Below are 25,323 nucleotides of genomic sequence, written 5' to 3'. Positions count from 1 at the left end.
TGGTTTTAGTTTCTACTTACTCTCTACTTTAAAATTGAACTTGTACCGTTGGTTGCTTTTACTTGGGGGGTAACAGTTACAGTTACCCCTTCTTGGGGGTAAAAAAAAACGCGCGTTTAAAGTAAGTTCAAAAATGGATCAACTGACTAACTCTAAAAAACTTTTGTTCTATATAATTTTTAAACTAAGTCAATACTTTTCGAGTATTTTTATCGAAAAAAATATTCTTAGCAAAAATCTTTTAAAAAAGCAAAAAAAATTGTACCTATGTTCAGAAAGTCTATGAAACGAGTAAAAGCAAAGTTGTAGCTCATCAAAAATACGTTCTTATTCGTCAAATTCCAAATCGAATTTTTCAACTTAAAGTAACCAAAAAATTAAGCAATTTTCGGGCAAAACCTATTAAATTTTTTTAAAGTGTTAAAAAATCTTTAATTTTGTTTTATATAAAAGTCACGAGCATTAAAACTAAGCGAATTACGCTCAAAATAAAGTTGGCTCTTTTTTTTTGTAAAAAAAAATCGTGAAAATCTCCCTCTATTTAGCACCGTAAATAAAATTAATCGTTACCGCTTTACCGTTTACTTTATATGTGTATTGCTTATACGATCTGTAAGGTTTACCGGTTGGGAGTGCTTAGTTTTGAAAAAAAAATTGGTTTTAGAGTAAAAAAATTTCCTAAAATATTGGAAAATGCCTTTTTTTCAAAATAACTTAACAAGTATTAGGGATACTAAAAATATCAAGGAGTAAAAAGTATGTAGGTTTTGCTTTTATAAATATGATAGATTCATTTTGCTTTTCTGTAAGACAAAAATTAGTTAAAATATGGCTGTTCATATTTTGTATACACTCGTGATTAGTGACTCGTTCAGGCCCTTTCAATCATGTAAAAAATACATAAGTAAAGTAAATTGTTTTTAAAGCGGTAACGATTAATTTCATTTGGGGGGCTAAGTAGGGGGAGATTTTCACGATTTTCTTACAAAAAAATGAGTCAACTTCATTTTGGGCATAACTCGCTTAGTTTTGATGCTAGAAACTTTTTTAAAACAAATATAAAGCTTTATTAAAAAAGTTTTAATTGGTTTTTCCCGAAAAGTGCTTCATTCCTTGGTTATTTCACGTTGAAATATTTTATTTGGAATTTGACGAAGAAGAACGTATTTTTCATGAGCTACAACTTTGCCTTTGCTGGGTCTATAGACTTTACGAGTTCACAATTTTTTTCATTGTTTTATATTATGCTACATTTTTGCTGAGAATATTTTTCTCGATCAAATACTTACTTTTTGAGTTATTTGTGAAAATCGCCTGAAAACGTGATTTTTTTGTCGAAAAATAAACTCGAAAAGTATTCACTAAGTTAAAATTCTATAGAATTAAAATTGCTTAGAATTAGTCAATTTATCCATCTCCGGACTTATTTTAAACGCGCGGTTTTTCACCTCCCAACTAGGGATGACTGTCACCCCCCGAGTAAAAGCAATCAACTGCACAAGCCGTCCAAATTTTTATGCAATTCGGAGTTGATCCTGAAAATTGCACGGTATCGCCGTATTTCCCGTTCATTTCTTGGACTACAAGGTGTTTCTATAATATGTATTTAATCCTACATAATAATAATAATCAGACGAAATTACAAAAAAATTCGTAGATTAAGTAAATTATTTATTTTTTATTAAAATTATATTTTTCATTCGATTTTGCCGCCTTTAGAAGTGCCTTGTTTTTATAACATAGTATAGTTATAAAATTCACCGCAAGTCCTACTGAAATTGTTTTTCGTGGGTGAAAATCGGGACAGACCCCTGAAAATCGGAACATCCTGCGCAAATCGGGACACCTGGTAACGCTAGTCGTGACGCAGAAATCTGCCAATGCATTATACATGTTTGAAAGAAGAATATTACGTAGGATACTGGGCCTAATAAGTGAAAATAACAACTGGCGAATTAGATATACCTAATAAAGAAATATACGAACAACATAGCGAACCAACACTAGCACAGGTAGAGATTACGGTGGACAGAGTACGTGGTCCGCATGCGTGAGAACAGAATCCCCAGAAAATTACTAAATGCAGGGATGCAACGAAAAAGACGAAGACCTATTGGAAGACCAAAAAAGAGATGGGAAGACGAAGTAGATGAGGATGCCAAATACTTCCTAAAAACGCGTTCATGGAAAAGAACAGCACTAAATTGAGATGACTGAGAAGCTTGCTGAAGGAGGCCAAGGCCCTCCCAGCCGAGGTTTGGGCTGTAGTGCCATTAGTCCATGTGGTGAGACCGCTCCCGTCTGAAAAATATTTCTAATTCGGTTTCTCTGCGGATTCATATTAAAAAATGTCTCCTTTAAACAAATCTGAAGGGTGCCGGACGGAATTTTTGGGCAGAAATTGTTTAAACAGAACAAATACATAAGATCACCTTTTATTGCTTCAAAAAATATATTTTTAGGTTTTTTGGGTCATTCTAAACAAGAAAGGTATCTTGTGATTTTTCTCAAAAATTGATGGTTTTCGAGTTATAGGCCATTTAAAATCTGAAAAATGCGAAAATACGCATTTTCAAGGCTTAAAAACTCATATTTAAATTAGTATTTTTAAGGGTGCCAATAACTTGGATTAAAGTTTAAACATTCCTTTTCAATATTCCGAAGAGTGATCGGGCCTAACTTCAATTTATACCGTAGTTTTTTAATTGTTAATTATGCGTGTCCATCCGGTTTTTTTGCCGGTACGGCGCGCACTATTTTCAAAACTCTCCTATTTTCCTCCGAACAATATTTTTTCTAGATTCCTTGGGACATTCTAAATAAAATAAGTTTCTTAACATTTTTCTCAAAAGTTAATAGTTTTAAAGTTATAAGCGATTTAAAATCCGAAAAATGACAAAAAACACATTTTCGCATTTTAAATCGCTTATAACTTTAAAACTAGTAACTTTGAGAAAAATGTCAAGAAACTTATTTTATTTAGAATGTCCCAAAGAATCTAGAAAAAACATTTTTCGCAGGAAAATAGGAGATTTTTGAAATAGAGCACGCCGCACCGGCCAAAAAATCGGATGGACATGCATAATTAACAATTAAAAAACTACGGTCTTGAAACTTTATGTTGAAACTTTAATCCAAGTTATTGGCACCCATAAAAATACTAATTGAAATATGAGTTTTTAAGCCTCAAAAATGCGTATTTTCGCATTTTTTAGATTTTAAATCGCCAATAACTCGAAAACTGTCAATTTTTGAGAAAAATCACAAGATACCTTTCTTGTTTAGAATGACCCAAAAAACCTAAAAATAATTTTTTGGAGCAATAAAAGGTGATCTTATGTATTTGTTTAAAAAAAATTGTTTAAACAATTTCTGCCCAAAAATTCCGTCCGGAACCATTCAGATTTGTTTAAAGGGGTCATTTTTGAATATGAATACGCAGAGAAACCGAACTAGAAATGTTTCTTAGACGGGGGCGGTCTCAACACATGGACTACATCGATTTCTCAAGCCTCGAAAATTCGTATTTTCGCATTTTTCAGATTTTAAATCGCTTATAACCGGAAAACTATTAACTTTTGAGAAAAATTAAAAAAGACCTTTTTTGTTTTAAATTGACCCAAAAAATTTCGTCTGCAAAAAAGAATCCGCAAAAAAACCACATCAGAAAATTTTTCATACGAAAAGCGGCCACACAGCATCGACTAAATGCGATGATTAACAATAACAACCCGCATGATGTATTAAATTTATAAAAAAAAAAGTGTTTCCACAAAGTGAAACAAACACGACGGTCATTGATATTTTGTGTTTGAAATGTTTAGCCTCTATAAATATATCTCTATTATACAAGGCTCACTATGATTACATGTTAGGAGAATGTGTATTATATTTTTAGACATTTTTACGAGTATTTTTAGTGCGTTTTAGCATGTTATTTGCTTATTCAGGTATCCTCTTTGCTAAATAATATGGTTGGTGGTGACTTCTGACAATGACAATCGACGCTTCTTCGGCTAATTCAAGTTTAACTCTGTAATGTTCTTCGTAAGTTAGATTTAAAGTGCACTTTTACTACACTTACTAACACCAATTATAGTCCAGTGATATAATGCTCACTTTTGTTTTTAATAAACACTGATCAAAACGAAAAAGGAGCCACTTATAAGATGTTCGTAGTTTTAAACTAATTCTTTTTCTGATTATTATTTTTATTAAGGTACATATTAAGGCTTTTCGCTATAAATATAACAAAGTTTTTGTTGCTGAACTGTAAATTTTCTTGTGGAAAAAAATAAAAAGTGATAAATGCGAAAAATTCCATTCATTTTTTAATAACAGCCTTGCTAAGACTTATTTAAAACAAAACTAATAGCGAGTATGGATGGTATCCTCTAACTCCGGCTTTTGCCCACCCCGTCTCTAACACATGCACAACGTCCAAGCATGCTTTCAATCACATTTCCAATAGTTTCTGGATCTAGTTATTCCCATGCTTCCACAAGAACTTCACCGACATATTGGTGGTTTCTAAGTGGCTGACGATCCTTCAAATGCTTCCGGAGTGTTTCCAAATATATTCAATGGGATTTAAATCTTAACTATTCGCTGGCCACTCCATAATCTGAATATTCTGGGTACTCAAATAATTTTGCACTATTCTGGCCACGTGCGGTTTCGCCTTATTTTGTTGAAGGATAAATTCTGGACCCATATTTTCAGCAATTGAGACAACACGTGGTTCAAGAACTTCGTTTATCGCTCTGTCGTTTTCTTCCAGCCGTCTTCTTGCCGTCTGATTATTACTTCCTCATGAAACTTTTTTTATTTGTTCATGTCTAGTCGGACAATTTTTCTAATACGGAAAATTTTCGTGGGGGGGGGGGGCGTTTTGTAAATATAGAGGTTTCGTGCGTCCGTCATCTGGAGTACCCTTAAAAAATTGTCGGACAATATTACCCGTTAATTGTAAATATATTTAGCTGTAAGGGAATAAATTTGATGACTCCATAACTTTGCTGTGTTTGGGAGGACGAACGCACAAAGAGTCATCAAATTTATACCCTCACAGCTAAAAATATTTACAATTAAGTAGTAATATTGTCCGACAATTTTTTAAGGGTGCTCCAGTTGTCGGACGCACCAAAGTTTTGTAGTCCAAGAGGCAGCGCTGAACAATTTCTCTGAATTTACTAAAGCTAGTTATTTCACAGTTAATGTAGTATTTTGCAGCTAGTCGGTCAGCTGTATGACGGGACAGAGCGGTTCGGTCGGCCCCAATGTATGTATAGGTTTATTCACTATATTTTGACCCCCTTGTAAACTGCTTTATTTACAGAATTAGAAAAAATATAAAATACAAAACTTATTCAATTTTTAAATTATCATTTTTGACATATATATCGTACAAGTGACGTCATCCATCTGGGTGTGATGACGTAATCGACTATTTTTTTAATGAGAATAGGGGTCGTGTACCAGCTCATTTGAAAGGTTATTCAATTCCCTATTCAGTAATATAAACATTAACATGATTTTTTATACAGGCTGTCCAAAAAAAAATTTTTAATGAAATTAATTCATCATTATCATCATTCTCTTTGCCTTATCCCTATGCGGGGTCGGCTTCCCTAATTGCATTTCCCCACACAACTCTATCTTGGGTCATAGCAATGTTAATCCCCTTTACCAACATGTCCTGCCTTATCGTCTCCCCCCAGGTCTTCTTTGGTCTTCCTCTCCTACTCCTTCCAGGGATCTGCACTTCAGCTATTCTTCGTATTGGGTGATTAACGTCTCGACGTTGAACATGACCAAACCATCTTAACCTATGCTCTCTCATTTTGGCATCAATGTGTGCCACACCTAGACTTCCCCTAATACGCTCATTTCTAATTTTATCCTTCTTTGTCACTCCACTCATCCATCTAAGCATTCTCATTTCCGCCACATACATTCGTTGTTCCTCTTTCTTTTTCACTGCCCAACATTCAGTTCCGTGCATCATAGCCGGTCTTATGGCTGTTTTATAGAATTTTCCCTTCAGCTTCATTGGAATTTTTTTGTCACACAACACACCACTCGCTTCTTTCCACCTCATCCATCCAGCCCTAATTCTACTGCATGCATCTCCATCTATTTCTCCATTACTCTGTAATACCGATCCTAGGTACTTAAAACTATTGCTTTTCACAATCATTTCACCATCCAAAGATACCATTTTATTTGTAGTAACTCCATCTTTAAATGAACATTCCAAATACTCTGTTTTTGTCCTACTAAGTTTTAAACCTTTTTCTCCAGAGCTTGTCTCCACTGTTCCAGTTTTTGTTCTAATTCTCTTTCACTATTTCCTATTAACACTACATCATCAGCATACATTAGGCACAATGGAATACTACCCTGTAGTTTCGCTGTTATCTGGTCCAAAACTAATGAGAATAAATAGGACTAAGCACCGACCCTTGGTGCAATCCTACTTTCACCTGAAATTTATCAGTCTCTCCCACACCTGTCCTAACACTAGTCGTTACTCCCTCATACATATCTCTCACAATCTTTACATATTCGCCAGGGACTCCTTTCTTATTGAGTGCCCACCACAGAATCTCTCGAGGAACTCTATCATATGCTTTCTCAAAATCAATGAATACCATATGAGCGTTGGTCTCTGTATTCCTGTATTTTTCCATCAGTTGCCTTACAATGAAAATGACATCTGTTGTTGACCTGCCCTGCATAAAGCCAAATTGATTATCGGATATTTCGGTTTCTTCACGTATCCGTCTATCAATTACTCTCTCCCATATTTTCATGGTGTGGCTAAGTAGTTTTATAGCCCTGTAGTTTGTGCATTGTTGTATGTCTCCCTTGTTTTTGTAGACATGTACTAATATACTGCTTCTCCATTCGTCTGGCATTTGTCCAACTTCCATAATTCTATTAAATAGACCTAGCCAACTTATTCCTGTCTCTCTTAATGCTGTCCATACTTCCCCAGGAATATCAACTGGTCCGACTGCTTTTCCTTTCTTTATTTTTTTGAAGCGCTTGAGCCACTTCCTCGTTTGTTATTCTGGTAACCATTGCTGTTACTGTCTCCGTTAACTCCACAGGCTGTCTGTCAAATTCTTCATTTAATAGACTGTCAAAATACTTTCTCCATCTCTTTTTGACATCCTTTTCGTGAATTAGTATTTTATTATTTTCATCTCGGATACATCTAATCTGATTAAAATCTCTTGCTTTCTTTGCTCTCTGTTTGGCTATTTTATATATCTTTGCTTCGCCTTCCCTGGTATCAAGTTGATCGTATAGGTTTGAATACGCTTCTGCTTTAGCTTTTACTACTGCTAGTTTCGCTTCCTTTTTGGCGACCATATAGTTTTGAAGATCTATGTCCGATCTGGTTTCTTGCCACTTTTTGTATAATTTTCCCTTCTCTTTTATTTTTCCTTGAACTTCATTTGACCACCACCAAGTCTCTTTATCCTCAAACTTCTTTCCTGAAGGTTTGCCAAGTATTTCAATAGTCGTCTCTCTAATAATATTGGCCATTTTTCTCCAAATTGTGTTAGGGCTTCCTTTCATGTTCCAACATATTTTTTCTACTATTCTTTCCCTGAATAGACCTTCCTTCTCATCTTTTAGCATCCACCACTTGATTTTTTGTGGTCCTCTCCGATATTTTTGTTTATTTTCGCTTTTTACTTCGATGTCCAGAACAAGCAGCTTATGTTATTGGCTTAATGTCTCACTAATTATTACCTTGCAGTCCTTGCATTCACGTATGTCTTCTTTCCTTATCATGAAGTAGTCTATTTGGGATTGATGTTGTCCACTTTTGTAGGTAATGAGTTGAGTTTCTCTCTTTATAAAGAATGTGTTAACAATCGCCATATCCAATGCTGTTGCTAATTCTAGCATGTCATCTCCAGCTTCATTTCTAGTTCCCAAGCCTAATCCCCCATGTATTGTTTCATATCCTGTCTTGGCTTGGCCCACATGTGCATTGAAATCACCTCCTATTATAACTCTCCTCTGCTGGAATATCAGTCAGTACGTCTCCTAATTGGTCATAGAAAGCTCTTCTTTCATTCTCACCCAGACCTGTTTGAGGAGCATACACACACAACATTCAATACCTCTTTATCAATTACAAATTTCACTGACATCATTCTATCACTCGTTCTTACAACTTCTACTACGTTATCTTTCATTTCACTATCAGCAATTATACCAACTCCATTTCTAGTGTTACTACTCCCTACATACCACAATTTATATCCATCACCTAGTTCTTTCGCCCTTTGTCCTTTCCACCTAGTTTCGTGAATACAAGCAATTTGAGCGTTCGTTTGAGCGCATCCACTAACTCCAGACTCTTACCTGTAAGACTACCAAGATTCCAAGACCCTATCCTGATTTTTCTAACCTGTAATGGTGTTCCCCCTGAGATAGTCCTCACCCGGAGATCCGACCGGGTCAACGGGCAATTAATGAAATTAATTGTGTAATTAATAATTAAAAAAAAATTGTACACCCTGTATAAAAAATGATCTTAATGTTTATATTACTGCATAGAGAATGGAATAACCTTTCAAATGAGCTAGCTCACGACCCCTATTCTCATTAAAAAAAAAGACGATTACGTCATCACGCCCAGATGGATGACGTCACTAGTACGATATATATGTCAAAAAATCATAATTAAAAAATCGAATAAGTTTTATATTTTACATTTTTTTCTAATTCTGTAAATAAAGCAGTTTAGAAGGGGTCAAAATATAGTGAATAACCCTGTGCATTCATTGGGGTCGACCGACCGGCTCTGTCCCATCATACAGCTGACCGACTATAATAACTTTTATTTATATTCAATTTAGAATGTGTGTACTGATTTTCAGCCTTAGTAAATGGATTTAATTACCTCCGCAGGTAAGCAACTTTGACAAGCTGTCAGTAACCCCTGTTCTACGTTTCGCTTGACCTACCGCAGTATGTTTCTCTACACAATCACAGTAATCAACTGTGAAAAAACTAGCTTTAGTAAATTCAGAGAGATTTTTCGGCGCTGCCTCTCCGTCTATTAGAAACGTTGTCCGACTAGACATGAATATCTGAATATCAATAAAAATTTATGTTGTACGTTGTATTTGACGCAAAGCTCGTGTGTGCTGAACTTTTTGTTGATGTGGACTGGGTGCCGCATAGAATAACGCAAAAATATTTTCTTGACAAACAACGCACGCTATCCGTCGTGCTGTCGGCTTTTCAGGTGACTTCAAAGAAATTTGAAGTCGCTAAGTGAATTCGGCGGTACAACACACGAACTAAATATTTACGTCGTAAAAATACTTGACCAGATTTAAATTTGCGCCGCAAATATTTTTTCTGTATTTTAAAATACAACACATACACAATTTTTTATTGATGTGGATCCGCCTTTAGACAAGTTCTAAATTATTTAAGTTGCACTGTAGTTATATTGAAAGTAAAGAATTTTCTCAAAATGAGTAATTTCCGTTGACTGAGCATAATTTCACTGGACTAAAAATACTAATTCACCGCTTAAGGCCGGCCATTGGTAATGTTACAAGTATAGGCGATCACATCACCTTTATAAAGTACACCACTCATAATCTAGAGCATATATGTATACCGAAAAATGCTTAACCTACTAACAATATATCTCGCTAATTACAGCCATATTTTTGCTACCCTACCTGTTGTGTATTGTTTATAAAAAAATGTGAAAGTTTTGCTTTTTTATCAATAAATATAAGAGCGTTTATATCTAAATTACTCAAGTATTTAAATGAATTTCATGATAAAAGTCCGTTTAGCACTAGCCTATATGTAACGGAAGGATGTAACGTTAAAAAAATGTGAATTAATAAAGTACTTTTTGCGTGGTGTACTTTTAAAATAAATTTCTGGAATTAATAGAAATTGGCATGTGAAACGTAAATCTTGTACATATAATACACAAAAAGTATAGGAATCTGTAAGAATCTAAGCTATGTTAATGTAGCAATTATGTATAAGATGGCGCTACGAAAAAAATTAAACAAACATCAAAAATTCAGGAGCGTAATGGCCCGTTTGAAACTTTCCTTAGGAAATTTCGGTACTTGACAAATATGAGTTTATTAGGGGTCCGGACAAATAATCCCCGGACAAATAATCCCGGACAAAAAATCCCCACAAATTATCCCCGGACAAAAATCCAAGGAAAAAAAATCCCCACAAATAGTCTTCACAAATAATCCCCACAAATAATCCCCGGACAAATAATCCCCACAAAAAATCCCGGACAGATAATCCCCACAATTTTTTTTGACAAAATATCCCCGCAAAAAATCCCCAAGAAATATTTTTGCCGAATAAAGTTGTCAAATGAATGCTTATAATCCAAGGATGGTACTAAAGATGAGAAATTTAGACTGTCTGTCCGTCGGTACGTCCGACCGCGCATATAACTACTCCGTCATTATGCCAGGTAGAATGACACATTAGGGGTCGAATGAACGGTTATAATCCAACAATGGTACTACAGATGAGCAATTTGGTCCGTCGGTCTGCTTGACCACGAATATAACTCCTCCATCACTGTACCAGGTAGAATGACAAATGAGGTGTCGAATGAAAGCTTATAATCCAAGGATGGTACTAAAGATGAGAAATTAGACCAAGGCTGTCTGTCCATCGGTCCGTCCGACCGCGAATGTAACTACTCCGTCATTATGCCAGGTAGATTGACAAATGGGGTGTCGAATGAACGGTTATATTCCAACGATGGTACTAAAGATGAGCAATTTGGTCCGTCGGTCTGCCTGACCGCGAATATAAGTCTTCCTTCACTGTACCAGGTAGAATGACAAATAAGGTGTCGAATGAAAGCTTATAACCAAGGATGGTACTAAGGTTGAGAAATTTGACCAAGGCTGTCTGTCCATCGGTCCGTCCGACCGCGAATGTAACTACTCCGTCAATATGCCAGGTAGATTGACAAATGGGGTGTCGAATGAACGGTTATAACCCAACGATGGTACTAAAGATGAGCAATTTGATCCGTCTGTCTGCTTGACCGCGAATATAACTCCCCCGTCACTGTACCAGGTAGAATGACAAATGAGGTGTCGAATGAAAGCTTATAATCCAAAGATGGTACTAAAGATGAGAAATTAGACCAAGGCTGTCTGTCCATCGGTCCGCCCGACCGCGAATGTAACTACTCCGTCATTATGCCAGATAGATTGACAAAAGGGATGTCGAATGAACGGTTATATTCCAACGAATTTGGTCCGTCTGTCTGCCTGACCGCAAATATAACTCCTCCGTCACTGTACCAGGTAGAATGACCAATAAGGTGTCCAGTGAAAGCTTATAACCAAGGATGGTACTAAAGATGAGAAATTTGACCAAGGCTGTCTGTTCATCTGTACGTCCGACCGCGAATGTAACGACTCCGTCATTATGCCAGGATTAGTGACAAATGGGGTGTCGAATTAACGATTATAATTCAACAATGGTACTAAAGATGAGCAATTTGGTCCGTCGGTCTGCTTGACCGCGGATATAACTCCCCCGTCACTGTACCAGGTAGAATGACAAATGAGGTGTCGAATGAAAGCTTATAATCCAAGGATGGTACTAAAGATGAGAAATTAGACCAAGGCTGTCTGTCCATCGGTCCGTCTGACCGCGAATGTAACTACTCCGTCAATATGCCAGGTAGAATGACTAATGACGTGTCGAATGAATGGTTATAATCCAACGATGGTACTAAAGATGAAAAATTTGATCCGTCGGTGTGCCTTTCCGCGAATATAACTCCTCCGTCACTGTACCAGGTAGAATGACAAATGAGGTGTCAAATGAAAGCTTATAATCCAAGGATGGTACTAAAGATGAGAAATTAGACCAAGGCTGTCTGTCCATCGGTCCGTCCGACCGCGAATGTAACTACTCCGTCATTATGCCAGGCAGAATGACAGATGAGGTGACGAGTGTACAGTGAACGGTTATAATCCAACCATGCGGGACCATACGACTTGCGGGAAAGTAAAATACCTTGTAATATTGCATTATAATATATTATAATACATGCAATAAACTAATATTGAAAGTTTGTTTTTGACAACCTTGTCAAATAATTGATTTGTGTATTTTCACTTCTAAATAAAAATTGATATAACTCTATTTTTGTTGTGGCTTTTTCCAAACGTAGGCCCTAGAATAAATATTATTCCTAACTCGTGCGGAAAGTGTGTTCCTCGCACTCGAATGCCTGCCCGAACTCCGCTATCGCGTCGTTCGGGTCAACGACAGTCTCGTGCGTGAAGTTATCACTTTCCGCACTAGTTAGGAAAATAACTATTTTATGATGTCGATATTTTCCAAGTTATGGGGGGAAATAGTGACAGTTAGAGGTTAGAGTTAGAGCATAACTATTGAATTGTCTCGTTAATTATGAGTTTTACGACAAAAATGTAGGTACCTATAATACAAAAATAGAACTTAGTAGATAGAATTAACTTTTACATAATTTTGAATTTTGATCTCTTTCATTTTTTTTACGAATATTTAAAATTGTTTCAAATATGATTTCCTACAATTATTTCTTTTTGACAATTTTTTTCGTGCGGTTGATATTTTCCGAGTTAGCGGGAATATATTAAAAAGGGGTGGGGGAGCATAATTATTGAATTGAATCTTGTTTCCGAGCTGCCCCAAATTTTATAATTCTAACCTTTAGGGGAGGTCAATAGTGGTGTAAATTTAAAATTGCGACTGAATTCCGCTGAAGGGTTAGCCGTCATATTGATTTTAAAGGAGAACCGTTGATGCTAAATACCTCCACCATTTTCAACTTTTTTGCTCTACTGCTCATTATTTATAATAGTTCCCAGGTAGCAAGACTGTTTAACGCGCTCTATCTGAATCTGCGTTCCATTAGTGTGCAGATGGGTTATAGGTATAGATAGGGCTATTATAGCAATCGCCATTAAACCGGTTTTTGGTACGAAAATAGTGATTAGCAATTAAATTTAAGCATGAATTGTAATTTCGATTACCAAATATCGAATTCCAATTGTGAGTTCTTTCAAAAATCGTGCATGCAGCACTCTGCTTTGAATAACCCTGTTCAAAACATCCTATTTGTGATGATAATTGCTTGTCTTGAAAACGATAATCTTGATTGTAATACAAAAAAACCTATTCATTTTTGTAATTTCAAAAGTATTTGCTCATCATCATCATCAATGGCGTTATAACTCTTCGAGACTCTGCCACATTTTTTATTATTTAAAATCAATACAGCTGCCCACGATGTGATATTTGATACCGTTCACGTTATCAACACCAGTAATAAAAATTTAATGTGTTTCTCGGTCGATGATCGAAATGCCACATCAGCGACTTGTTAATTATTGTGTTTTGACTGGAATAAGAATGTGAATTTTAACCGAATTTTTAACGTGCTAACAAATTGCACATACAATTTTTTTTTGTTTATGCTTATTTTTTATTATAATAAATATGTTGATTTTCACCCATTCGTGAGCAAAAATTTGGTTGTTTTGACTTCTGAGTAATACCAAAAAGTCAAAAATCGTTATAACTGAAAAAACTCGACAGAGTTATGCTCGATAAACTCATAATACTCATAAAGCTAATAAAATATTTTTGATCTTTTCGTTTCACATGATCCACTGAGCGTTGGCTTATTTTTTAATATTTTTCCTTATTTTTTTTTAATTCATTGAATTATAGCGTTGATTGAGATATTAGAGTCCGTCCAATATATCAATCAACGATTATAGTGAATATGCTTATTTAATTTAAAAATAAAATAATTCTATCCTCTTCTTCTTGCTGTGCCTGTCCGTGACGAATGTTGGCGATCACCATGGCATGGCAATCTTTATTTTATCTGCAGCAATGCAGGAAAGCTTCACATATGTTGAGTTGAACCAGGTTCTGAGGTTCTTTAACCAGGATGTTCCTCTTCTTCCTGGACCTCGCTTTCCAAATATTTTTCCTTGCAGAATGGCTTGTAGGAAGGCATATCTGGATTCATTTCGCATAATGTGTCCAAAGTATTCCAACTTTTGAGATTTGATGGTGGTTAATACTTCTCGGTTTTTCCCCATTCTTCTGTAAGGACCTCCTCATTTGTGACCCGATCAGTCCATGGGATTTTAAGAATTCTATTATAAGTTCAAAAAAAATTCAAAAAAATATGCTTGAAATATTTATTTCAAACTCTAAGCTCACCCCACCTTAAGGATAGCTATGACACGAATTTGATAGGCAAGCCATGCAAGTCGTTTTTGTCTATGTATGAAATTTAATAAAAAAAATGTCTCATCCGGAAAGCAGATGGGTGCAGGTCGACCTATATTCGGATCTTAGACTATAACGTATATATAGTTTCGTAGAGTTTTGCTATCAGCCGTTGATGATTTGCTGATGAACGCTACTCGTGTTATTTCTTTCCGTTCATGTTCACAAGAGCATGTGTTAACAAGTAATTGGACTTCGTAAGTCCTAGGTTTTCATCCAAAGTAATCGAAAGTAGAACTGGAAGTCGATATTTTAACTCTTCGTGTAACTTTGCGTCGATTCATATACGATTTTACTAATTTTGGATCATATTCATTTACATTAATATCATACTTTGAGTCACTTTAAAACAGATACTTGCGGTTGCAACTCTAAAACTGAAGTCCGATGTTAAATTACTCATCTTTAATACCATCCTTGTGTTATAATCTTTTATTCGAAACCTCATTATTTGTCATTATATCTGTATTAATACGGAGGAGTTGTATGTAGGAGGACAGACGGAAAGACACTCATGAAACCGGAAGTATATATATGTTCTCGCCTTGCGAAGGCTCGTCGAATAATATATCACTTTTACTATTCCGGTGACTTTAAAACAGTATTTCCGGTCCCATTTGTAAAACCGGAAGTCCTTGGTCAAATTTCTCACCTTTAGTACCATCCTTGGATTATAAGCTTTCATTCGACACCTCATTTGTCATTCAACCTGGTATAGTGACGGAAGAGTTATATTCGCGGTCGGACGGACCGACGGACAGACAGCCTTGGTCAAATTGCTCATCTTTAGTACCATCCTTGGATTATAAGCTTTCATTCGACACCTCATTTGTCATTTTACCTGGTACAGTAACGGAGGAGTTCTATTCGCGATCAGGCAGACCGACGGACCAAATTGCTCATCTTTAGTACCATCGTTAGATTATAATCGTTCATTAGAAACCTCATTTGTCATTTTCCCTGGCATAATGACGGAGAGAAGTTACATTTGCGGTCGGACGGACAGATGGACAGACAGCCTTGGTCAAATTTCTCATCTTTAGTACCATCCTTGGTTATAAGCTTTCATTCGACACCTTATTGGTCATTCTACCTGGTACAGTGACGGAGGAGTTATATTCGCGGTCAGGCAGACCGACGGACCAAATTGCTCAACTTTAGTACCATTGTTGGATTATAATCGTTCATTTAAAACCTCATTTGTCATTTTCCCTGGCATAATGACGGAGAAGTTACATTCGCGGTCGGACGGACAAATGGACCGACAGCCTTGGTCAAATTTTTCATCTTTAGTACCATCCTCGGTTATAAGCTTTCATTCGAAACCTTATTTGTCATTCTACCTGGTACAGTGACGGAGGAGTTATATTCGCGGTCAGGCAGACCGACGGACCAAATTGCTTATCTTTAGTACCATCGTTGGATTATAACCAATCATTCGACACCTCATTTGTCATTCTACCTGGCATAATGACGGAGTAGTTACATTCGCGGTCGGACGGACAGATGGACAGACAGCCTTGGTCAAATTTATCAGCTTTAGTACCATCCTTGGATTATAGGCTTTCATTCGACACCTCATTCGCTATTCTACCTGGTACAGTGACGGAGGAGTTATATTCGCGGTCAGGCAGACCGACGGACCAAATTGCTCATCTTTAGTACCATCCTTGGTTATAAGCTTTCATTAAATGTTCTAAACATTAATTACATTTTCATTCTAAATTAGACAATTAGACAAATTTGAGTGATATAATTGTTCTTCCCTGGTATAATTTTATAATATTGGGACATGAGAAGTAGGTAACAAACTATGATGAACCAATATGCGAAATAGATTTTTCCAATACTTTTGGTTTAGATTTTACCACGAGATACGAGCACAGTATTTATCCGAGTAAAATTTTCAGCGAGACCCCGTCCTTAAACCTCCTAGAAAACGAAAAGTTCGCACCTCATATATAAAACGATTTCGAGTCATCTTAGCGAGACCGCACCTGCATACCTCTCTGTACTGATACTAAACTATCAGCTGACTATAAAGTCTGGAGTCCGCGGCTTCGCTTAGATATCTATTGCGTTATTTCTCCGATAGAGGCAGCATCTCTCGGGAAAGAATCTTTTCTCTCTGTTGCACTGCGACTTGGGGACCTCTCTTTCATACAACGGCCGGCCTTAAGCATACCAAAGTAGCTAACAAAAGTATCACTTTCGTTTTATATGAACAACGCCATTGGAATTTTTATTATTATTACTTACTTACTCTTCGGTTGAGGCATTGCATTGTTCTTAGTTTCAACTGGACGGACATACTTATCGTGATTTTATAAAAGAAATAGTTCAGGCTGTGAATGGAGAAAAGGTGGATTTCAGGATATAATTCAGGAATTTTTTAAACCTAGAGGCGTTGTAATAGACAGGAATAACTTCTACTAAAATGTAACCTAACTAGTTTTGGGTGCCTATTTTTTATAACGTTTTTAAGTTGTAGAATTTGCAATATTGAAATTTTTAATTCTTCAGCTTAGAATATTCATTATATTAATAACTTTTTTTATTTTTTAAGGTTTTAAGGTTGTAAGTCACTACGATTTAGAAACAAAAAAATTTATCTGCTTCATTTGGTCGAAGAAAACTTTTTTAAATCTTCATTTTGTGTTCAGCAACAATAATCTGCAAGCTAGAAACTCATAGGATGTATAGAGACCACTGCAGCAAGCTCTAAATAATGTTTATAACGAAAGGACACCGTACACATCTTATGGAAAAAATAATGTCAATCGAATGCAATAAAATTTACATGAATAGATTCGTCTCAAAATTACAATCATTTTATATCATTGCGCCAACTCTGAATTTTAATTAACAATGGCGTAAATTGAAATTAAAGTTTATAGAAATCACATTTTTGTAGTTTATAAAACTGTCATTAATTAATTAATACTATTCGTCTTATGGCTATTGAAAGTAATTTCCCAGCGTGAGCTAAGCCGATTAGACGAACAACATACCTACTTTTGTGCGATTGACTAAATTATACCTACTTTATTATCGATAAGATAAGATTTAGTCTAGGCGCCTGAGGGGTCACCGTGTCATATTCAATTCTGATGGACAAACTCAACGGTTTCTTATGGATTTTTAGCTGCTGATTACGAATTTCGAGGGGGGATTTCGATCCGAGTGGTCAAAAAATTGTTATAAACAATTTAATTGTTTATAAATTGTTTATAAGGCTCTGGCTCATAAACTAAAGGAGATAAAAAAAATGTTTCAAATAAAATGTGTTCCTTAATAAAAAATGAAGAAATAACCGTTTACTAAACTTACATCTAACAATTAGAACTCAAAATATTGTAAAATTAGTGCACAATGCAAATTGCAAATTGCAAAATAAGTTTTTTCGAAGCTTTATCGACCGTAACTCTGCTTCTACGCATGCAAATGAGCCTTAGAAGATGTCGTTTTAAAGCTTAATTAACAGGCTTCCAAAAAAAGTTTGTTAAATTATTTGATCTTCATTTGTTTTAAAGTTATACCCGTTTGAAGTTACAATTTTCTTAAAAATATTGTACATTCATTTGTTTATAAGGGTTTCAAGCAAATTTGAGCTATAAACATTTATACTTTAATGAAAAATAATGATAGAAAAACTCAAAAGGAACAATTTGAGGTTACGAAAATGTTCATAAGTTTATTTTTGGCCAAGATGTCGATATTTTAATGGCGCGCTATGAGGCGGAAGATCGGCTTACAGTCAATTAAGTATTTTTCGACGCTTTATCGATCGTAACTCGGCTTCTACGCAGTAAAATGAGCTTTTCATGGTCTCATTTTAAAGCTTAATTAATAGGCTTCCAAACAAAGTTGTCCAATTACTTTATCTTCATTTGTTCTAAAGTTATACTCGTTTGAAGTTATAATTTTCTTAAATAATTTGTACATTAATTTTTGTATAAGGGTTTTTAGTAAATTTGAGCAATAAACATTTGTACTTTAATTAAAACTAATAATAGAAAAACTAAGAAGGTGTATTTTGAGTTTAGGAAAGTGTTCGTAGGTTTATTTTTGGCCACGATATTGATAATATAATAGCACGCTCTGAGGCTCAAGATCAACTCACACTCAAGTAATAAATATCATGGTAAATATACCGATCGACTGCTCTCGTGTTACACTATTTTGCTCAGGAAGCCTTGACTATTCTTAATATGTCTATCAATGTCTACAATAATATAATATACTACTGTCAATTTTGTCTATTTGTTACAACAAAGTCATTGTCTCTTAATAGTGTAATGTGATATTGATTCGTTGCAATAATGAATAATTTAGTTAATAATAAATTATGTATTATATGTCAAAAAAATATCAACATCAAAGTGTCTTCTACTGAGAACGGTTGTGCACGTATAATTGAAACAGCAAATATTCGTAAAGATTTTTCTCTTGTTTTCTCTTGTTGAAGGAGGCATTTCTCTTGTTACAGATATGCCACCAACATCAAACTCAATCCACTTACATATAAAACGAGCATTTTATGTGGTGTACACACAGTTAACGTGCCTCGAAGATTCTGCAAAAGAACTTGATCCACTTGTATATGGATATCTTATAGATAATGAAACTCTGAAGCCCCAAAAAGTTTTAATTTTAATGCCTTCAAAATCAGATTTATGTAGATGTAAAAAAGCTGAGATTCCCTGTATATCTCGATGCAGATGTATGAAAGAAAATGTTTGTAAAAATAGTAATAATAAATAATATCAACTCACTTTTTAGTTATATTTCTGAAATATTAGTTTTTAATGTGTTTTTTTTTTCTCATTTAGTACAAAAAATAGAAGACAGATTAAATAGAATGAAAGGTGATACGAGATACAGTATGATGATTTAATTATAAGAAGTATATGATAAAATTTTATTAGGATCTTCAAAAATGAAAAATGAAGATAACGTATAAATACATAGAAATTGTAAATTGCATCGAGATCTTAGCGCGTGAACCTTTACGCTGTGAGCCAATCTTGCGCCTCATAGCGCGCCATTAAAATATCGACATCTTAGCCAAAAATAAACTTACGAACATTTTCGTAAGCTCAAATTGTTCCTTTTGAGTTGTTCTATCATTATTGTAAATTAAAGTATAAATGTTTATAGCTCAAATTTGCTTGAAACCCTTATAAACAAATGAATGTACAATATTTTTAAGAAAATTATAACTTCAAACGGGTATAACTTTAAAACAAATGAAGATCAAATAATTTAACAAACTTTGTTTGGAAGCCTCTTAATTAAGCTTTAAAAGAACACCTTATAAGGCTCATTTACATGCGTAGAAACCGAGTTACGATCGATAAAGCTTCGAAAAATACTAATTTTGCAATTTGCAATTTGCATTGTGCACTAATTTTACAATATCTTGAGTTATAATTGTTGGATTTAAATTTAGTAAACGGTTATTTCTTCGTTTTTTATTAAGGAACAAATTTTATTTGTAACATTTTTTTGTATCTTTTTTAGTTTATGAGCCAGAGCCTTATAAACAATTTGTAAACAATTAAATTGTTTATAACAATTTTTTGACCACTTGGATCGAAATCCCCCCTCGAAATTCGTAATCAGCAACCAAAAATCCATAAGAAACCGTTGAGTTTGTCCATCAGAATTGAAAATGACACGGTGACCTCTATTTGGAGCCTAGACTAATTAAGGGCCGGTTGTTCCAACGCAAATCAAAAATGGAATCAACTGATCATTATCAAATATTTAATTACTGTCACCAACTGTCAATGTCAACTTTGATTGGGTTGCTGAAAACGTAATTGATTACAATTATGAGATTAATTGATTAGTTAATCAATTATGTTAATAATTGGTATGTTAATTAATAATTAATAATTAATTAATCAATCAATTATGTTAAGTATCATAATGATCATTAGCATAATTGATTACAATCAACTCATTGGCGTACGAACAACGGATTTTGTTATTTGATGGTTGTTAAGGGGACCTGATTATAATCAACTTCTTGATTAGCGTTCGAACAACCGGCCGTAAGCCTCATGAAGACAGATTTACGAACTTGCGATTTACATCTTTTTTATCTCTTTTACTCACGTACAATCCCATTTGATTTATTTATTTATATCAATTTTGGCCTTAATTAATCAAAATTCAGAGCTGTCGCAATGATATAAAGTGATTTTAATTTTGAGGCGAATCTATTCGTGTAAATTTTATTGCATTTGAGTGACATTATTTTTTCCATAAGATGAATTTTTTTCTCAAAAATGTTAGCCGTCGACATTTGACCTCTCGGGATAAACAATTTATAATATCTAAGCAACAAATTAACCAATCGGGAAAAAAAAATCAGAGCATCATTACTATAACTTTCCTGATGAGAACTAAAGGGTTCGAAATGGCCATAGAAAGGGGGTAATGGTCTCTGAATTAAAAATAAAAAAAAAAAATAAAAATAATGCCTTCTTTTAACCAATCGGGCTTTACAATTTTTTTATAACATTTTTTTATAACAATTTTTTACATTTTTTTTTGGAATTAAAAGATCTTAAGGCCATCGGTACATAATTCGCAAATATTTTACGGGTATCCCTACTTTTTCTGTCTTTACACGGCAAATTACGTGTAGTAAAATTCACACTGGTATGGATATGTAAACATTACTAGAATGTCATTCTACTTGAAAATGTCATCATTAATTTAAATTTAAAGATATGGCTTTTGAATGTTCTTGGATAACTGTTATTATTATAATTGCAAATTATTAATTCAGTTAATAAATGTGATCATTTTTCACTAACTATGTATTCAGTGATTGTAATAATTTATATTTACAACAAAAACTAATACTCAATCGAGAAAAGAGGGAAAGTGTTAAAGTGTTTTAATAATATATTGTTACTATGGATCGCTTACAATTTTGAACCTCTTCAACAACAAAATACTTGGATCACAGAGTATATTATCCTGATGTATTCTCTGCTTGGATCTTCCACAAATAATACACAATAAATACCTTTTTATTAAGTTCACGTCTTAAATCAATTATTTATCAAATACACTATATATCAATATTATTTAATCAACAACTCAAAATATTCCCGATGCCATGTCAAATATTTAAAATTGTCACTGATTGTCACTGTCTGATTGTTGACAATATTCCATTCAACTGAGTGCGTTGTATGACAAGGATAGATTTGGAAATATTACCACGGACATTGTGTTCATTTTTTTCGAATCCTGAAAAAACCAATAAATATTTTTGAAAAATTTAAACGCAGAATGAAAGACTATATTATTACCGAGGGCCGAAAGTCCTTTAGAATAAATAAAAAGTTTATTTTGAATGAGATATTTTAAATTAAATATCACACTAAATTTTCTCTTAGTTTTTCACCCCTGTAACTTATTAAAATAAACATTATAGAAGTTTTCAGGGACTTTCAGCCCTCGCCAATAACGTAATCTTTCATTCTGCGTTTAAATTTTTCAAAAATACTTATTAGTTTTCTTAGGATTCTAAAAAAATGAATCACCATTTGAATAGCAGTGCAGCCGAAAATACGTACCCATCCTCTTAATTTAAAACCTTAAAAAATAAAAAAGTTATTAATACAATAAGTAATGCAATTTCAAAACAGCCTTTTTGGACCTTTCGCGGACTGTTTTGCAATAACAAATTAACGAGGTTAAACGTACCATAGCTTTAATTGTAGGTTTTTTATCAACCTACAACATTCTACCTGAAGTTTTTCTCTAAAATGAATATCCTAATCTGCAGAATTAAAAATCTCTAAAAATTCCAAGCTTTACAACTTACAAACGTTACTTCTAAAAATTAGTCGTTACATTTTAGTAGAAGTTATTCCAGACATTGTCCTTTACAACGCCTGATAGGTTTCAAAAATTCAGGATTATAACACGTTTTTTCGCCCACAGGCTGGACTAACTGCATTGTTCTTAGTCTTAACTGGACGGACATACTTATCGTGATTTTATAAGGCTACTTAACAGTGTTACATCCGTGATATATAAATATAAACAGTACTCTAAGTGGGCTACCCATTGTTCTAGAGGTTATATTTATATCTGTAATAAATTAGAGACGGTGGTTTATTGAATGGATGGCGTGATCCAGGACAGTTATAGATGTATTCAGTTCACCTGAAAAATAGTAGTAAAAATTAGAAACTGTAAAAGATTAACATATAGTGCTCACAAAACATTAAGGAACGTATGTTCAAGACAAATGACATTGTGAGATATATCTTCTTCTCTTCATGATGTAACAATTTAGCTACCTATCAGAAACGGTAAGCGCCAATAAAACTCCAACTAACGTTGGGAGCCAATTGTTTAAGCTTCAACTAGCTCTAGTCTTGTAGTAATCCATAAAAGTTTCAATTTCTTTTTAATTCGATTTAGCTCAGAGCACAATAACTTTTATGCGAACCTGTATATCATAAAATTTGTGTAGTTGCCAGTTGCCAGAAGCACTAAATGTTTTGAAGCACTAAATTTATTTATTCCAAGAATGATCCAATGAACCACATCCACATCTCTTTTGATTCTGACCAACGCGGCCTTAGTTCTTCGCCTTCTCTCACAGATGTGTAAACACAAAAATAACGAAGGCTGTCTTGCCCAGAATCGGAAGAGATGTGTCATTTGTCATGTGTCATTAGGTTTTAATGAATTTTTTGAGGTTATGTTTATGTTTGAGTTGAGGAAGTTCTCATTTCTCATGAGTTTATTTGAGCCAAAAGAATGTCTTTGGTTTATTTTAGTACTTTTATTATTAACTAGTGATTTTGCCCGTCGCCTCGGAGAATACAATCAATTGCCTTCTACAGTCACTGCACTCAATTTTGTGTGACATCCTCCTATTTTATCGTATCTCCTTCCAATTTTTTGTGACTCCCTTCATTTTTTTCTGATTCCCTCAATTTTTGCTGACACCCTCCAGTTTTATCTTTACCCTCCATTTTTTTCTGACTCATAATTTTTTATGTTTTTTTTTTGTTTGATAACTCGAGAAGGACTGGATTGATTTGGCTACTTTTGATTTTGAAATATTTGTAGAAGTCTAAGGAACAAGATCAAATATCCCATCAGATATCAAATTTTATTAGTTGTAGACGGTTGTAGGAAGTGTGTAAAAAATGTGCTTCTTACTCAAGAATATCTCTATTTTTGACAATATCGAAAATTAATGTACAGAAAATATGTTTATAATTAAAACTAATTTTAAAACATTGTTTATAGTCCTGTCACCAGTGGGGTACAACGGTCTCCTTAATTCAGATGGACTTAACCAAGTTTTTTTTATGTATTTTGACCCGTAGAACACGAATTTTTTGGGTAACAGTCGATCCAGATGTCGATAAGATTGTTATAAACAAAGAACTTGAGGAATTACATAACAGCGATTTTTCGCAAAACAAAACATTTTTTTGTATTTTTTGGGTCATTCTAAGCAAAAAATGTTTTTACAAGTTTTTTTGTAGGATGCATAGTTTTCGACATAAACGCGGTTGATCTTTCAAAAAATCGAAAAATTGCAATTTTTGAACCGGAATAACTTTTGATTTAAAAATAAACTAGCAATTCTGCTTACCGCATTTGAAAGTTCAAGTCAAATTCTATCAGTTTTGATTACTTTCATTGCTAAAAACTAATTTTTTTATTGTTAAACAAAGCTATAAACGCATAGTGATTGAATGATGTTTTCAATGCATTTCTCATTTGAAATCCAACGAGTAGGTGCGCATAAAGACAATTTCTACGTAGATTACGTACATTAAAACGCATGCATTGGGCACGGGAAACACTATGTGTTTTTGGCTTTGTTTAACTAATAAAAACTTAATTTTTAGCAATGCAATAATCAAAACCAATAGAATTTGACTTGAACTTTCAAATGCAGTCAGCAGAATTGCCATTTTATTTTTTAATCGAAAGTTATTCGGGTTCAAAAATTGCAGTTTTTCGATTTTTTGAAAGTTCAACTGCGTTTATCTCGAAAACTATGCATTCTACGAAAAAACTTATAAGACCATTTTTGCTGAGAATCACCCAAAAAATACAAAAAAATGTTTTGTTTTGCGAAAAATCGCTGTTATGTAATTCCTCAAGTTCTTTGTTTATAACAATCTTATCGACATCCGGATCAACTGTTACCCAAAAAAATCGTGTTCTACGGGCCAAAATACATAAAAAAACTTACGTAAGTCCATCTGAATTAAGGAGGCTGTTGTACCCCCCTGGCGACAGGACTATTACTTACAATAATAAAAAATATTTTTCAACATTTTCTCTGCCATAAAATTAAAAATTCAAGTTTTTGCATTAATGCAAGATATTTTAATAATTATAAATTTAATAAAACAATAGGGAACTTGCATAAAATTTTAAATTCGAAAAAATGTTATAAATCACAACAAAACATAATTTAAAACATTTATCAAAGATAAAAAAGTTTTTTTTGCCTTTCGTTTGGCCCCTAAAGACGATTAAAAATTCAAATTATATCAGCCAGCCCAAAACGCGTCGTGACGTCATCGGGTTATATGTTTACAATCTGAACCAACAAAGTAAACAAAATTGTATATATTTTAAATTAGACATTATAGACGTCAGTAGAAAATACAGTTATGTGACGTTACAAGTGTTTTTGATCGTTTGAGCTATTCATGGAAAATTTGTACTTTTACAAAATGGTTTTATTTTCCATAGTAAACCTTCTTTCCTTTCCTTTAATAACTATATCAAACTCCAATCTCAACAAACTGGTACGACATACAATAAATGTCATTAGAATATAAATATGTTTCCTTTATTCCCCGACGACGAGCTGGCCAAATACCCAAGTAGGTGGAGGCTAATAAACTAAAGAAGAAGAAGAAGAATATACCATATTCTTCTAGAATATACCATATT

The 25,323-nt window shown here is 34.1% G+C and overlaps 1 protein-coding gene across 3 annotated transcripts in view; it reads left to right on the top strand.

The window, feature by feature from the left end:
• LOC126892894 (uncharacterized) overlaps positions 1 to 25,323 on the top strand; it is a 232,487-nt gene that overhangs the window by 172,484 nt on the left and 34,680 nt on the right. The window contains exon 3 of one of the 3 annotated variants that reach the window (XR_007701039.1): positions 3,951 to 4,047. The exons of the other annotated variants lie outside the window; for them this stretch is intronic. The gene's annotated coding sequence lies outside the window, so the exon portion shown is untranslated. The remainder of the gene's footprint in view (positions 1 to 3,950; positions 4,048 to 25,323) is intronic. 3 annotated transcript variants of the gene reach the window in all.

The sequence above is a fragment of the Diabrotica virgifera genome, chromosome 9, assembly GCF_917563875.1.
Source record: "Diabrotica virgifera virgifera chromosome 9, PGI_DIABVI_V3a".
Lineage (NCBI taxonomy): Eukaryota > Metazoa > Arthropoda > Insecta > Coleoptera > Chrysomelidae > Diabrotica > Diabrotica virgifera.
Note: the sequence above shows the minus strand (reverse complement) of the source record. Positions and strands in the feature narration are given on the sequence as shown.